The sequence below is a fragment of the Mesoplodon densirostris genome, chromosome 13 (assembly GCF_025265405.1).
Source record: "Mesoplodon densirostris isolate mMesDen1 chromosome 13, mMesDen1 primary haplotype, whole genome shotgun sequence".
NCBI lineage: Eukaryota > Metazoa > Chordata > Mammalia > Artiodactyla > Ziphiidae > Mesoplodon > Mesoplodon densirostris.
The window spans coordinates 811,876-826,258 of record NC_082673.1 but is presented as its reverse complement, the minus strand read 5'-3'; the positions used below and the strand labels follow the sequence as shown (position 1 = coordinate 826,258).

General features: G+C 38.5%; 1 protein-coding gene across 2 annotated transcripts in view; it reads right to left on the bottom strand.

Moving 5' to 3' along the window:
• SPIDR (scaffold protein involved in DNA repair) overlaps positions 1 to 14,383 on the bottom strand; it is a 331,570-nt gene that overhangs the window by 212,593 nt on the left and 104,594 nt on the right. The window lies entirely within an intron of this gene.

The window sequence follows — 14,383 nt, the reverse complement described above, 5'->3', positions numbered from 1 at the left end:
TTATAAAATCAGAGCTTAGAGAGAGGTTAAGAAAATTCTCCAATATTGTATAACTAGCCCGATGAGGAAACAGTTCTTGAAAACAGAAAAGAACTGAGAACAGTGTACGGCATTTAGTAAATCTTCAAGAAATGTTAGTCACTGGTGTTACTGATTCTGTTAAGATTTTTACTTGCACCCTATGCTCTTTCCACAATGATTGAAGGATCTTACTTTAAAACATATTACATATATTGTCACTACCAACTACTTTGTTTTCCTATAGGTAGCTGTTTTTCTACAGGCACTAATTATTTCTGAATACGTGTGTGTGCAAGCAGTATATATAACAGCAATTTTTAAAAAATTATCATAATCACATATATGCCAAAGAATCTCTACTTTATATATATATGCAAGCCCTTCTTATCATACATGAAGTAACTCATTGACACACCCCCTCTAAACACCACCACAAAAGGAGGTACTACCGTCATCTTTATTTTACAGATGATGAACAGAGACACTGAGTGTGCAGCACTGCAGGTGAGACATCTGCTGAGGGTGCAGCTGGATGCATGCCACGCAGTCTGGCCCCAGAGATTACAAGCTTAGACTCATGATGTACCCACTGCCTCTTCAAGAATACTTACTACTTAATTCCCCAAAGTCTTAACTGCTTTATTTTGGTGTTGTGTTAAACTGAATAGACAGAGATGTTTTCCTTTCTTTTGTACCATATAAGACTCTGTATAGTATGTTTGTGAAAGACTGAACTAGAATAATGAAAGTTTGTTTGCAAAAAAAAAAAAGAATACTTACTACTTAAGGAACTAATCCTAACCCTGAACGAACTTTTTGGCCAACCCAATATAATAAACACAAGAAAAAAAGCAAAACACTGTGTTCTTTGCACAATGATTTAGATAATTATTTGTCAAATGTTGGTTTTCAATCTTATGAGATTTCTTTAGAGAGAAGGAAAAAAAAAGACAATATACAATCTGAAAGAAGTATATGTTAATGCCAAGCCCTAGAATCTCACAAGTAAACTGCAGGAATTACAGGATGAAAGATAGAAAACAAGAGTAAAAATGAATGCAGAACAGTTCTCCACAGGTGGGAGCATCTGAAACCATAACAGAGAATCTGCATTTCCACCTTGGTTTTAGTCATAGGGTCACAGGATACCTCTGCTCCAAGAATACCTGCAGGGAATTCTGAGCTGGTGCACCTTAGGAATGGAAACACCATGACCTCTAGTCAACAATCATAATTTTAGTAAAAAACCTCTCCTACATTAAAAAAAAAAAAAAAAGGTTCAAGAAGGCTCTGCTACAATACATGCAAATTAACTCTTTTTTTGTTTTCTTTTTCTTTTCAATTTTATTGAGATATATTTGACAAATATATCTCAATTTTATTGAGATATATTTGACAAATAAATCTGTAAGCATTTACAGTGTACACTGTGGAGACTGGATACATGCGTGCATGTTACAGGACCCCCCCCCATTTACTCAATTGACAGATCCACCTCCTCACATATTTATCTTTTTATTTTTCATGCAAACATTTAAATTCTACTCTCAGCAAATTTCAGTTGTACAGGTAGTGTTCTGAATAACCATCACCCCATGTGTACATTAGATCCTCCTAACTTATTCACTTTATGACTACAAGTTTGCACCCCTTTTGTATGACTATGTTCCCAGAAGTGGGATTGCTGGATAGTATGGCAGATCTATTTTTAATTTTCTTAGGACCTCTGTACTGCTTTCCATAGTAGCTGCGGCAATTTACACTCCCACCAACAGCACACAAGGGTTCCCTTTTCTCTACATCCTGGTCAACACTTGTCATCTCTTGTCTTTTTAATGATACCCATTCTGACAGACGTGAGGTGGTATCTCAATGAGTTTTGACTTGCATTTCCGTGATTATTACTGATGTTGAACATCTTTTCACATACCTGTTGGTCACGTGGATGTCTTCTTTGGAAAAATGTCTACTCAGTTCTTCTGCTCATTTTTAAAATCAGACTTTGATATTTTTGCTATTGAGTTGTATGAGTTCATTATGTATTTTGGATATTAACCTCATCAGATATGATTTGCAGATAGTTTCTTCCATTCTATAGGTTGCCTTTTTCATTTTGGTGACCGTTTCCTTTGCTGTGCAGAAGCCTTTTAGTTTGATGTAGTTCCATTTGTTTATTTTTGCTTTTGTTGCCTTTGCTTTTGGTGTTAAATCCCAAAAATTCATCACCAGGACCAAGGTGAAGGAGATTACCACCCATGTTTTCATCTAAGACTTTTATGTTTTCAGGTCGTCCATTAAAGTCTAATATATTTTGAGTTGTTTTTTTGTGTGGTGTAAGATAGGGGTCCAGTTTCATTCTTTTGCATGTGGCTGTACAATTTTCCCAACACTATTTATCGAAGAGACTATCATCTATCCATAGTATATTTGCGCCTCCATTGTCTTAAGTTAATTGACCATATACACACAGGTTTATTTCTGGACTCTCTATTACGTTCCATTGAAATATGTGTGTTTTATATCAATACCATACTCTTTCGATTACTACTGTTTTGTAATATAGTTTGAAATCAGGAAGTGTGATGCCTCTAGCTTTGCTTTTCTTTCTCAAGATTGCTTTGGCTATTCGGGGTCTTTGTGGATCCACAAAAATTTCAGGATTGTTTGTTCTATATCTGTGAAAAATGCCACTGGAATTTTGATAGGGATTGCATTCAATCTGTAGATGGCTTTGGGTAGTATGGACATTTTAACCATATTAATTCTTTCAATCCATAAGCACAGAATATCTTTCCATTTACTTTTGTCTTCCTCAATTTTTTTCATCAATGTCTTATAATTTTAAGTGTAGAGATATTTTTTACCTTTATTCCCAGGTATTTTAATTCTTTTTGATGCAACTGTAAATAGGACTGTTTTCTTAATTTCTACTTTGGATAGGTTTGTGGTTAACATATAGAAATGCATCTGATTTTTGTATACAGAGATATTGGGGATTCAGTTCCAGACCACCACAATAAATTTAATATCACAATAAAGCAAATCACATGAACTTTCTGGTTTCCCTGTATATATAAAAATTATGTTTACAGTATACTGTACACTATTAAGTGTACAATTATGTCTTAAAAATGTACATACCTTAATTTTAAAATAATGCTATTAGAAAAATGGCATAGAAACACAGGGTTGCCACAAACCTTCAATTTGTAGAACAAACAAGAAAAAAACGCACAATATTTGCAAAGTGCAATGAAGCAAAGCATAATAAAATGAAGTATGCCTATATTGATTTTTGTATCCTTTGCTGAATTCATTTATTACTTCTAACAGTTTTTTGGTGAGTCTTTAGGTTTTCCTGTATAATATCATGTCATCTGTGAACAAGTTTTAATTCTTCTGATATTTGGATGCCTTTTATTTCTCTTTCTTGCCTAATTACTCTGGCTTGGATTTTCAGTACTATGTTAAATAAAAGTGACACGAGTGGGCATCCTTGTTGTTCCTGATATTAGAGGAAAAGCTTTGACCTTTTCACTGCTAAATATGGTATCAGCTGTGGGCTTGCACTTTGTGGCCTTTATTATGCTGTGGTACATTCCCTTAACACCCAGTTTGTTGAAATTTTTTTCATGAGTGGATGCTGATATTTGTCAAAGCATTTTCTGCATCTACTGAAATGATCACATGATTTTTTTCTCCATTTTGTTAATATGATGCATCATGTTGACTGATTGGTGGAAGGTGAACAATCCTTGCATCCCTAGAATCAATCCCACTTGATCATGGTATGTAATCCGTTTAATATATTGTTGAACTTGGTTTGCCAATACTTTATTGAGGATTTTTGTGTCCATGTTCTTTATGGATATTGGCCTGTAATTTTCTTTTCTTGAAGTGTCCCCATCTGGTTTTGGTATCAGGGTAATACTGGACATGTAAAATGAGTTTGGAGGTGCTGAGTTTGGAGGTATTCTTTCCTTTTCTATTTTTTGAAAGAGTTTGAGAAATATTGGCATTAATTCATCATTGAAAATGAGACAGAATTAAATAGTGAAACCATCTGTTCCGAGACTTTTCTTTGTTGTGAGGTTTTTGATTACTGATTCAATCTCCTTACTAGTAGTTTGTCTGTTCAGATTTTTTATTTCATCTTGATTCAGTCTTGGTAGGTTGAATGTTTCTAGAACTTACCCATTTCTTCTAGGTTGTCCAATTTGTTGGTGTATAATTGTCCATAGTAGTCTATCATGATCCTTTGTATTTATGTGATATCAGTTGTAATGACTCCCTTCTTATTTCTAGTTTTGAGACTTTTATCTTTTTTGTTATATCTAGGTAAAGGTTTGTCTATTTTGTTTAGCTTTTCAAAAAACCATTAATCATTTCCACTAATCCTTTCTATTGTCTTTTCAATCTGTATCATATATTTCCCGACTGATTTTTATTATTTCCTTTCTTCTACTAACTTTGGGCTTAATTTGTTCTTCTTTACATGATTCTTTGAGGTGTAAAGTTAGGTTGTTCATTTTGTATCTTTCTTTTTTTTTCCTTAATGTAAGCGTTTAACACTATGAACTTCCCTCTTAGAACTGCTTTTGCTGCTTCATATTAGTTCTGGTATGTGGTTTTCCATTTTTATTTGTCTCAAGGTATTTTTTATTTCTCTTTTGGTATCTTTTTTGATCCACTGGTTGTTCAGGAGCCTCTTTTTTTAATCTCCATCTATTTGTGAATTTTCCAGTTTCCTTCCTTCCTGTAATTGTTTTGTTTCAAACCACTGTGGTCGGAAAACATGGTTGACGTGATTTCAATCTTCTTAAGCCTAACAAAACTTGTTTTATAGCATAACATATGATCTATCCTGGAAATGTTTCATGTGCTTTAAGAAGTATGTATATTCTGCTGTTTTTGGATGGAATGTCCTGTAAATGTATGTTAAATGCATGTGATGTAGTATGTCCAAGTCCAATGTTTCTTTATTGACTCTCTGGATGATCCAGCCATTGTTGAAAGTGGGGTATTGATGTCCCCTACTATTATTGTATTTCTAACTCCCTTCAGGTATGTTAAATTTGCATTATATATCTATGCTTGGTGAATAAGTATTTACAATTATTATATCCTCTTGATGAATTGATGACTTTATCATCATGATGACTTTATCATTATGAAATGACTTTTCTTGCCTCTTGTTACAGTTTTTGGTTCAAAGCCTATACACTCTGATACATGCATAGCTACCCCTGCTTTCTTTAAGGTTTCCATTTTCATGGAATATGTTTTTCCATCCCTTCATTTTCAGTCTGTTTCTGGCCTTAAGGGTGAAGTGAGTCTCTTATAAGCAGCATTTAGTTGGGCCTCTTTTTAAAAAAGTCTATTCAGTTACTCTTTGTCTTTTGATTGGAGAATTTAGTCCACTTATATCTAAAATAATTACTGATAAATATGGATTTACTGTTGCCATTTTGTTAATTGCTTTTTGGCTTTCTGTAACACCTTTGTTCCTTTCTTCTTCTCTTTGTCTCTTCCATTTTAATTTGTTGATTTTCTATATTGGTGTGTTTTGATTCCTTTAACTTTTTTGTTATCTATTATAGGTTTTTACTCTGGTTACCACAAGGCTATATAATACACCTTATATTTATAACAGTCTACTTAAAGCTGGAAACAACTTAAGTTCAAATGCATACTAGAATTCTATATATTTACTCTCCCCCACTATGACACTTTATGTTCTTGATGTCACAATTTACATCTTTTATCTTATTTATCCATTAACAAATTATCATAGTTATAGTTATTTTAAATATTTTTGTCTTTTAATCTTCATACTATATTTAGAAGTGATTTACCCACCACCATAACATCATTAGAATATTCTGAATGTAACTATATATTTACATTTACCAGTGAGATTTATTCTGTCATGTTTTCTGTTACCTTTAGCATTTCTTCTTTTCAGCTTGAAGAAGTCCCTTAGCATTTCTTATAAGGCTAGATTAGTGTGAATGAACTCCTTCAGCTTTTACATATCTGTAAAACTCTTCATCTCTCCTTCAACTCTGAAGGACAACTTTGTTGGGTAAAGTATTCTTGGTTGGCATTTTTCCCCCTTTCAGCACATTGGATTTATCATGCCATACCTTTCTTGTTTGCCAACATTGTGCTAAAAATCCACTGATGGTGTTACTGGAGTTCCCTGGTACGTAACATGTTCATTTTCTCTTGCTGCTTTTAAGATGATATCCTTTAACTATTAATTATTTATTATGTGTCTTGGTGTGGGTCTGTTTGGATTCAACATACTAAGAACTTTCTGGACTTCCTGGATCTAGGTGTCTGTTTCTTTCCCCATAATAGGGAAGTTTTCAGCCATTATTTCTCTGAATAAACTTTCTGCCTGTTTCTCTCTCTCTCCTCCTTCTGAGACCCCTATACTGCAAATATTGGTCCACTTGATGGTGTCTTTTAAGTCCCTGAAGGTATCTTCAGTCTTTTTCATTCCTTTCTCTTTTTGGTCCTCTGTTTGGATGAATTCTGCTGCCCTGTCTTTGAGTTCACTAATCCATTCTTCCACTTAATCCAGTCTGCTGTTGAACACCTCTACTGAATTCTTCAGGTTTGTGATTTCTGTTGGGTACTTTACCTTCTATCTCTTACAATTCTCACGTTGTTGATGCATTATTCTGCCAACCTCAGTGAGCATCTTTATGACCATTATTTTGAACTCTTTTCATGTAAATCACTTATCTCTCTTTCATTAGCTCTGTTTCTGGAGTTTTTCCTTGTTCTTTTTTTTTGGGGGGGGAACATATTCCTCTTATTCTTCATTTTCCTTGACTCTATGTGTTTAGGAGAACCTTATTGTTCAGCTTGGCCTGAGTTCTTGGTTCTCTAAAACTTTTGTGAACATCCAAGCTGCCTTCTTTGTTCTCAGTGGCTCCCAGAAGTTGAGAGTATACCAAAACCTATCCGTGTCCCAAAGGGTAGAATCTCAGTCAGCACCTAGATACAAGCTGACTGGAACCTGGTCCCTCAGTCAGCCACTTTTAAAGTAGGCAGGAAAACCTATTTAAGGAACATACTGGGAGCTAGGCATTTCTGCCTATTCCCTCTAAGCTGAGCCCTTTGGGAATAGCCAGAAAAGAACTGCGTCTTTGTTTGCTACTTTCCTGTGGGATCCACAAATGCCAGCCCTGCTGGCCATCAGAGACAGGCAATCAAGCAGTGTTTCTTCTGGGTGGTGGCAGCAAAGGCTGGTGCCAGACGTGTGAACAAGCCTCTTCTAGGAGAGACCATCAACCCACCGTGCTGTAGAGGGAGGGCGAGAAGATGGCACCCGCTGCCTCCCTAGTCTCCGAGGAGACTGGCAGTCAGCACCCTAGATGTGTGCTAAATTAGAACCTGATCCTCAGGCAGCAGCTTTTAACATATGCAAATAGGCCTCTTCTGGGCAAAGACTGGGAGATGAGTGTTTTTGTCAGCTGTGTGCTGAGCCCTAGAGGAATAGCGACGGGGAGTCCTAGCAAGCCCATTAAGAACTATTTCTCTGTTTGCTAGAGTCTCGTGGGTCTCATGGACACAAGCCCCTTTGACTTTTAGAGCTGGGTGTTATGGGGGCTAGTGCCTCCAGTGAAAGTCTTAAAAGCTGGGGTGCTAGATATTGGATCCAAACTCTTTGCTCCTCATGGAGAAGCTAGGAGTTACAAGTTCCCTACTGATTGTATGTCACTGTGCCAGGGGTGGGGTTTATGGTGAGAGGGTGTCTCATGTCTTAGCCTTTCCTACCCATTTCAATGGGCATACTTTCTCGTTTGCCCCATGTATAACAATCTCTCCATTTCTGGATTTCTTTTAGTGGGAACTGCCTTGAGTATAACTGTAGATTCAATATGTCTATGGGAGAAAGTGAGTTCAGGAGCTTCCTTTGCCGCCATCTTGGACTGGAACCTCCAAATTAACTCTTTTCAATATAGTCTGCTAAGTTAGTCACAGATAAAATCCAAAACACCAGTGGAGTGGAAAAAAAAAGATAAATTCACTAACCAAATTAAGATAGTCTAATTATCTTTTATATAAAATAAACAGATTGGTACTATATCTGAAAAGATTACTGGCATCAATTCAACAAGGCTAAACATTTCTACAAAGTATGAAGTGAAAAAGAATAAAGATTCAAAAACATTCTAAGTTCCAGAAAAAAAAATCATTATTTTATTTTATTTTTTTTTGCAGTACACAGGCCTCCCACTGTTGTGGCCTCTCCCGTTGCGGAGCACAGGCTCCAGACGCGCAGGCTCAGCGGCCATGGCTCACGGGCCCAGCCGCTCCGCGGCATGTGGGATCCTCCCGGACCAAGGCACGAACCCATGTCCCCTGCATCGGCAGGCAGACTCTCAACCACTGCGCCACCAGGGAAGCCCTATAATATTTTTAATAAGCTATACTAGGTAAAGAAACTAGGGGAAGAAAAAATAATTTAAATAAATATAGTATACAATATTTTCAAGTTTTGCTCTCTGTCAGATATAATAGACACTGTGAAAAAAAACTTGATCGTATGACTGTGGTAATATGGCCTTATTATTGACAACATAACTCAAATATCAAAACAATGTTGCACTGACTTTCATTAGTTATGCCTCAAACAGTGCCATGAATCAAAAATAAAAATAAACAAGGAAGAAAGCCCAAAGAGACTGAATTAACATTTCCCCGTGGGGCAAACCACAGGGAGAGAGGGCCAGTGTTCTCCAGCCTTGAAATGCCAACTACTTAACTTGATCCTTGCTAGCTAGTCCTTATCAGGTTAAAAAAAAAAAAATCTTTTAATCACTGCTATATTCATGCTACATAATGAAAATCTGTAACTTACACCTGCTTTTTTCCTTAGTAGCAGTTTTATTTTCCTCAGGCCCCCTGTTGAACTTCTATGACAAAAGTTGGTGATCTTTCCCTGTGAGGATTATCAAGATGTCTGTATTCTCAGCATTTTCATAAGACTTCACGTCAGCAAATCAAACACTTAATGCGAAACTCTTTCTTCAATCATTACTAGACAACAGGCTAAGTGATTTTCTTAACTCTCTAAAACATGATGCTCTAAACACATATGAGCCAAAACATGTAACCCTTTCCCCTGCTTCTGAAGCAGGTCACCAAACAGCCATCCTGCGGCAATCATGGGCCTTTTGGTCAGTTCAGTAAAGCTCCTCCTACTGTCAACAGAAAGTCTTCCAGTTTGATGCCTGAGACAGACAACCCTAATCACACCAACCTCTCTTTTAGTATTTCAACACAGTAACTTTAAAAGAATAACCACAAAATAGACATCTCTTAGTTATCACTTAGAAATCACAAGAAGAAAACAATCACGTGCATATTGCTGGAGTTGCTTCAGTTGCCAGCAAAACCCCTGTGTCCTCAACCTCTCCGCATATTCTCTTTACCTTCCTGCTCCTCCCCTGAGGCAGGGACCTTAAAAAGCAGCTGTCTTCTCCCTCCTCTCCACCTGACAGGCATGAAGGGTCTGGAAGGGGCAGTCCTGCTCCTCACTGAGGATTCCAGGCCATCTTGCACCTCCCTTATATTCCAGGAGGTGGGGAGGAGAGGACATAGACCATCTTCACCCCAGGGAAGGCACCTCCACAGTTGTGCCAGCAACTCTTTGGAGGCCTTATCTTCTGGCTTCAGGCCACCATTCTTGTTGACATCAGTGCCTGCCAGGCTTCTGATACCTCAACCTCCTCATTCCTTGAAGTCCTCTCCTCCAAGACTGTGTGTCCTCCACCTCACCTCAGCCACTCATCGCCCATGGTCATCCTCTAAACCTCAAGGTTACAAACCGCCTCCCTCCATTAATTCACTCCTGAGCACCAGTCATTTTTACCTGTTCAGCTCATGTCCTCTAGTGTCATGACTTCAGAAGTGTCTGACCAACCTCTCCCCAGGCCACGACCAGATGGTACAACCCCATCTCTGTGCTCTACACCCTGCATGTTCTCATTCTGACCTTACCCAGTCGAGATTTCATGGTCCAATATCACAATCACTCTCAGGACTTTTATTGACTGGTTTCATCATACTCAATGGACAGTCCCACACTCTGTTCCACATCTGCAGCCCCACGGTTCAATCCATGCTGACCAGTCAGTCTCAAACTCAATTCATGATGACCACTCCTGCCAAACAATCCTACTGCAATTCCCTAGTTAATTCACTCCCCCACTGCATGACCATGTCATCTACTCTCTCTTCTCATTCCTCCAGTATCATCTCCTTTTCCTTACTCTCAGCTGATGAAGACACTTCCAATTTCACCGAGAAAGTAGACGTGATCAGCAAGAACTTACATGAGTTCCCACTGCCACATATATCTACCTGCACCTGAAGAGACTCTGCCTTCTCACCTGTCTGTGGATGGACTAACTGTGCTCCTAACCCAGGACACCCCTCCATCTGGAAACCCCTTTCACCAAGTCAGACACAACTCCAACAGGTATCGTCTCTTTCCCCTGCTGAGGACCTTTCCCATCAATATATAAAAAAATATGCTCTCATTCCCACTCATAAAAAAGAAATCTCAATCTCCAAATTCCTTTCAATTAGCAAACAGTTCTCTACATCCCTTAAAGCAACACACACAATGAATTTTCTATGCATGCTGTCTTCAGTTTCTCTCCTTCCATTCTCTCTAAATCCACAGCAATTTGACTTTGCCTGACCATTCCACTGAGAAGGCTCTATATTCCCTGTCCTCCACAGTGCAAACCCAGCAGCATCTGTCATAGCTGGCTGCTTTCCAGGACTTCGTGCTCTCTTAGATTTAATTCCTCCCTCAGTAGCCTCTTCCTCTGTGACTCAACCACTGCAGAGTGCCTAAGACACAGATTCTGTGACAGATTCTCCTTTCAGTGTGCATTTGATCTAGGAAATGACCCAGCTCATGCCCTAAAAACCATCTGGACACTAAAGATTACAAATTCACATCCAGCAGCAACCTTGTCATGTGAAGTCCAGACTCGTACTCCTACTCAGATATATAATGTCTAACTGAACATAGTCAAAAACCTCATGATTTCTTTCAGCAATGTCTTGTACTTTTCACTGTAGAGCTTCTTCACCTCCTTGGCTGACGTTATTCCTAAGTATTTTATGGTTTTTGATGCTATTGTAAATGGGATTATTAGTGTCTCTATAGATACACTACTGATTTGTGTATGTTAATTTTGTATCCTGCAACTTTACTGAATTTGTTGATCAGATCTAACAGTTTTTTTGGTGGAATCTTTAGGATTTTCAATATATAAAATCATGATAAAAGAAACAGAAGAGAAAACAAATAAGTGGAAAGATACCCCATGTTCATGGATTGGAAGAATTAATACTGTTAAAATGTCCATAATATACAAAGCCGTCTATAGATTCAATGCAATTCCTAGGAAGACTCCAGTGGAATTTTTAATAGAAGTAGAAAGAAAATCCAAAAATTTGTATGGAACCACAAAAGACCCCAAACAGCCAAAGAAATCCTGATAAAGAACAAAGTGGGAAACATCACACTTCCTAATTACAAGATAAGCTATAAGATAAAGCTATAGTAATCAAAAAAGTATGGTACCAGCATAAAAACAGATACATAGACCAACGGAACAGAAAAGAGAGCCCAGAAATAAATAAATGCATACTCAGTCGATTAATATCTGACAAGGGAGCCAAGAACACCCAATTGAGAAAAGACAGTCTCTTCAATAAATGGTGCTGGGAAAACTGGATATTCACATACAAAAGAATGAAACTAGACCCTATCTTACACCATTCACAAAAATTAACTCAAAATGGATTAAAGACTTAAATGTAAGACCTGAAACCACAAAACTCCTATAAGAAAATCAAGGAAAATAGCTCCACGACATGGGTCTTGGCAATGATTTTTTGGATATGACACCTAAAGCACAAACAACAAAATCAAAAATAAACAAGCAGGGGGCTTCCCTGGTGGCGCAGTGGTTGAGAGTCCGCCTGCCAATGCAGGGGACATGGGTTCATGCCCCGGTCCGGGAAGATCCCACATGCCGCGGAGCAGCTAGGCCCGTGAGCCATGGCCGCTGAGCCTGCGTTTCTGGAGCCTGTGCTCCGCAACGGGAGAGGCCACAACAGTGGGAGGCCTGCGTACTGCAAAAAAATAATAATAAAAAATAAACAAGTGGAACAATATCAAACTAAAAAGCTTCCGCACAATTAAGACAAGTAAGACAAGTAAATGACTGTTCACAATATATACAAGTCATTATGCTTGAACTTGAACTTACGCAGTGCTCTGTGTCAATTAAATCTCAATAAAACTGAAAGAAGATAACACAATATGTATAAAAGGAGATTACTATTACTAAGGATACAGAACTTCCTATGTTTAAAAAGTAATTGGGAGGCAACTTGACACAATACGACCGACCTACAGAATTGACCACACAAATACAAACTTTTATACACTCCCCCAAAATGTATGCATACAAGTATAAAAGCATTTGAGGCCAAACAGCAAAGATAGTGGGGAAACTCCAATTTTTGTTTGGAAGTATGAAAAACTCAAACCCCAGGTAACTGTGAAAAGAACTTGTACAGTCAATGTACAGAGAAAGCAAAAGACTAATAACCTCATCTCCCCCAAAAAAGCCTCATGATATTCCCACCAAGGAAAACCAAACCAAACCATATGATCCCCTCACCACCCTCCTACCTCAACTCAGGAAATGTCAGCTCTGTTCCTCCAGCTGCTCAATAAGTCACATTCTCAGAGGCTTCCCTGATCCCCTGTTTAAAATAGAAACGTCCTCCCCTTCCTCCTGGCCATCTGTCCCTCTTTTTCTACTTTTTCTCCGTAAAGTTTATTTCCTTTTGGCATGACGTCTACTTTACTTCTTGGCTCCTCATCAGCCTTCCCCTCAGGACAGGTAGAGTTTTCATTGCCTTTGTTCACTGCTGTGCCTCCAGGACATGAAACAGTGTTTGGCACACAGCAGGCCCCCAACAGGGTTGGGAACATGACCTTCTCTAATTGCATAGGATCAACTTCAACAAAGACATTCGAATCCCTTTAATTTGCTTCCTTTCCTGTTTTCTCCAGAGACTATTACAAACCATCACCATATTCATTTGAGGCTGTAGCTTCTTCACTTTGGGCATAAGGCCTTCTGTCTTGTTTTATGTTAAAAAAAAATACAGTGAACAGGCATCAATTGACTCACCATGCTATGTCCATCCCACTAGACTCGGTCACATCCTTTTACTCTCCTCTCCACTCCTTTATTCAAGACAGGCCTCCCTCTCCCACTTCCTTTCCTGGACACTGAGAGTAATTATCCCTAACCTCTCTGCCTCCACTGGGTCTTCCCTATTATTCTCTAAATCCATCTCACCTTTTCTCTGCGATCTCTTTAGACAATGGATCCCAATCAAGCCTGATCAAACTTGCAACCTAAGCTCCCCACCCCTCTCCTGCCTTGAATCCCAGCTTCTAGCAGAGGGGTCACAGCACCATCTCCACAACTCGAGCCCTTCGCCTCCTCCTCCACCAGTCCACCAACACTGTCCGACAGTGTCATTGGGCTCTCCTTGGTGTGCATTGTACTTGCCCTCCTTGACGCAGACATATCCTAAACAGATCTAAAACCGTGTTCTTCATTGCCATGTTTACACTTCCTACTACACTCCTTTTTCCTTGAAACTGTCCACTGAGTCAGCTTTTGTGGCACTGTTTCCCACAAGTTCTCCTTCTCACTTTCACTGGGGTTTTGTTTTCACTGTTTTGTTCTAATTTAAAACACAAAGAGATGATGTACAACACAGGGTTGGGACATGTCCCCCTACATGGCAAACACCAGGCCCCTTCACACGTCTTGCTGGGCCCTCCACGGCCTGGCCCCTATGGTTCTTCACACACACACCAGACAGTTTCTTGCCCATGAATCCTTGCCCATAAGTCTTTGCATCTGTAAGTGTTTCCCTGGCCAACCACAATCACAAAAGTAATCTCAATAGTCTATATTTCTATTTCCCTCTTTTAGACATAATTTACTCAAAAACAGGAACAGTCATTTACTTGTCTTAATTGTCTAAGATAGCACTTGGAACACGGGTGCTCAATAAAATTCGATAAACCCAAACAACCAATCTCCATTAAGGAAAACAGTCACATAAGCTGGTTATGACTGAAACAGTGAATGCTCAACTAGGATGAACAATTCCATAAACAATCTCTAGAAATTAGGACTCCATAACTGCTTATCAGAATTATAATTCTATTCTGTCAATCTTCCTTCCCAAGTAAATAAGTATTTTTAAATTAACATTGTAGGTA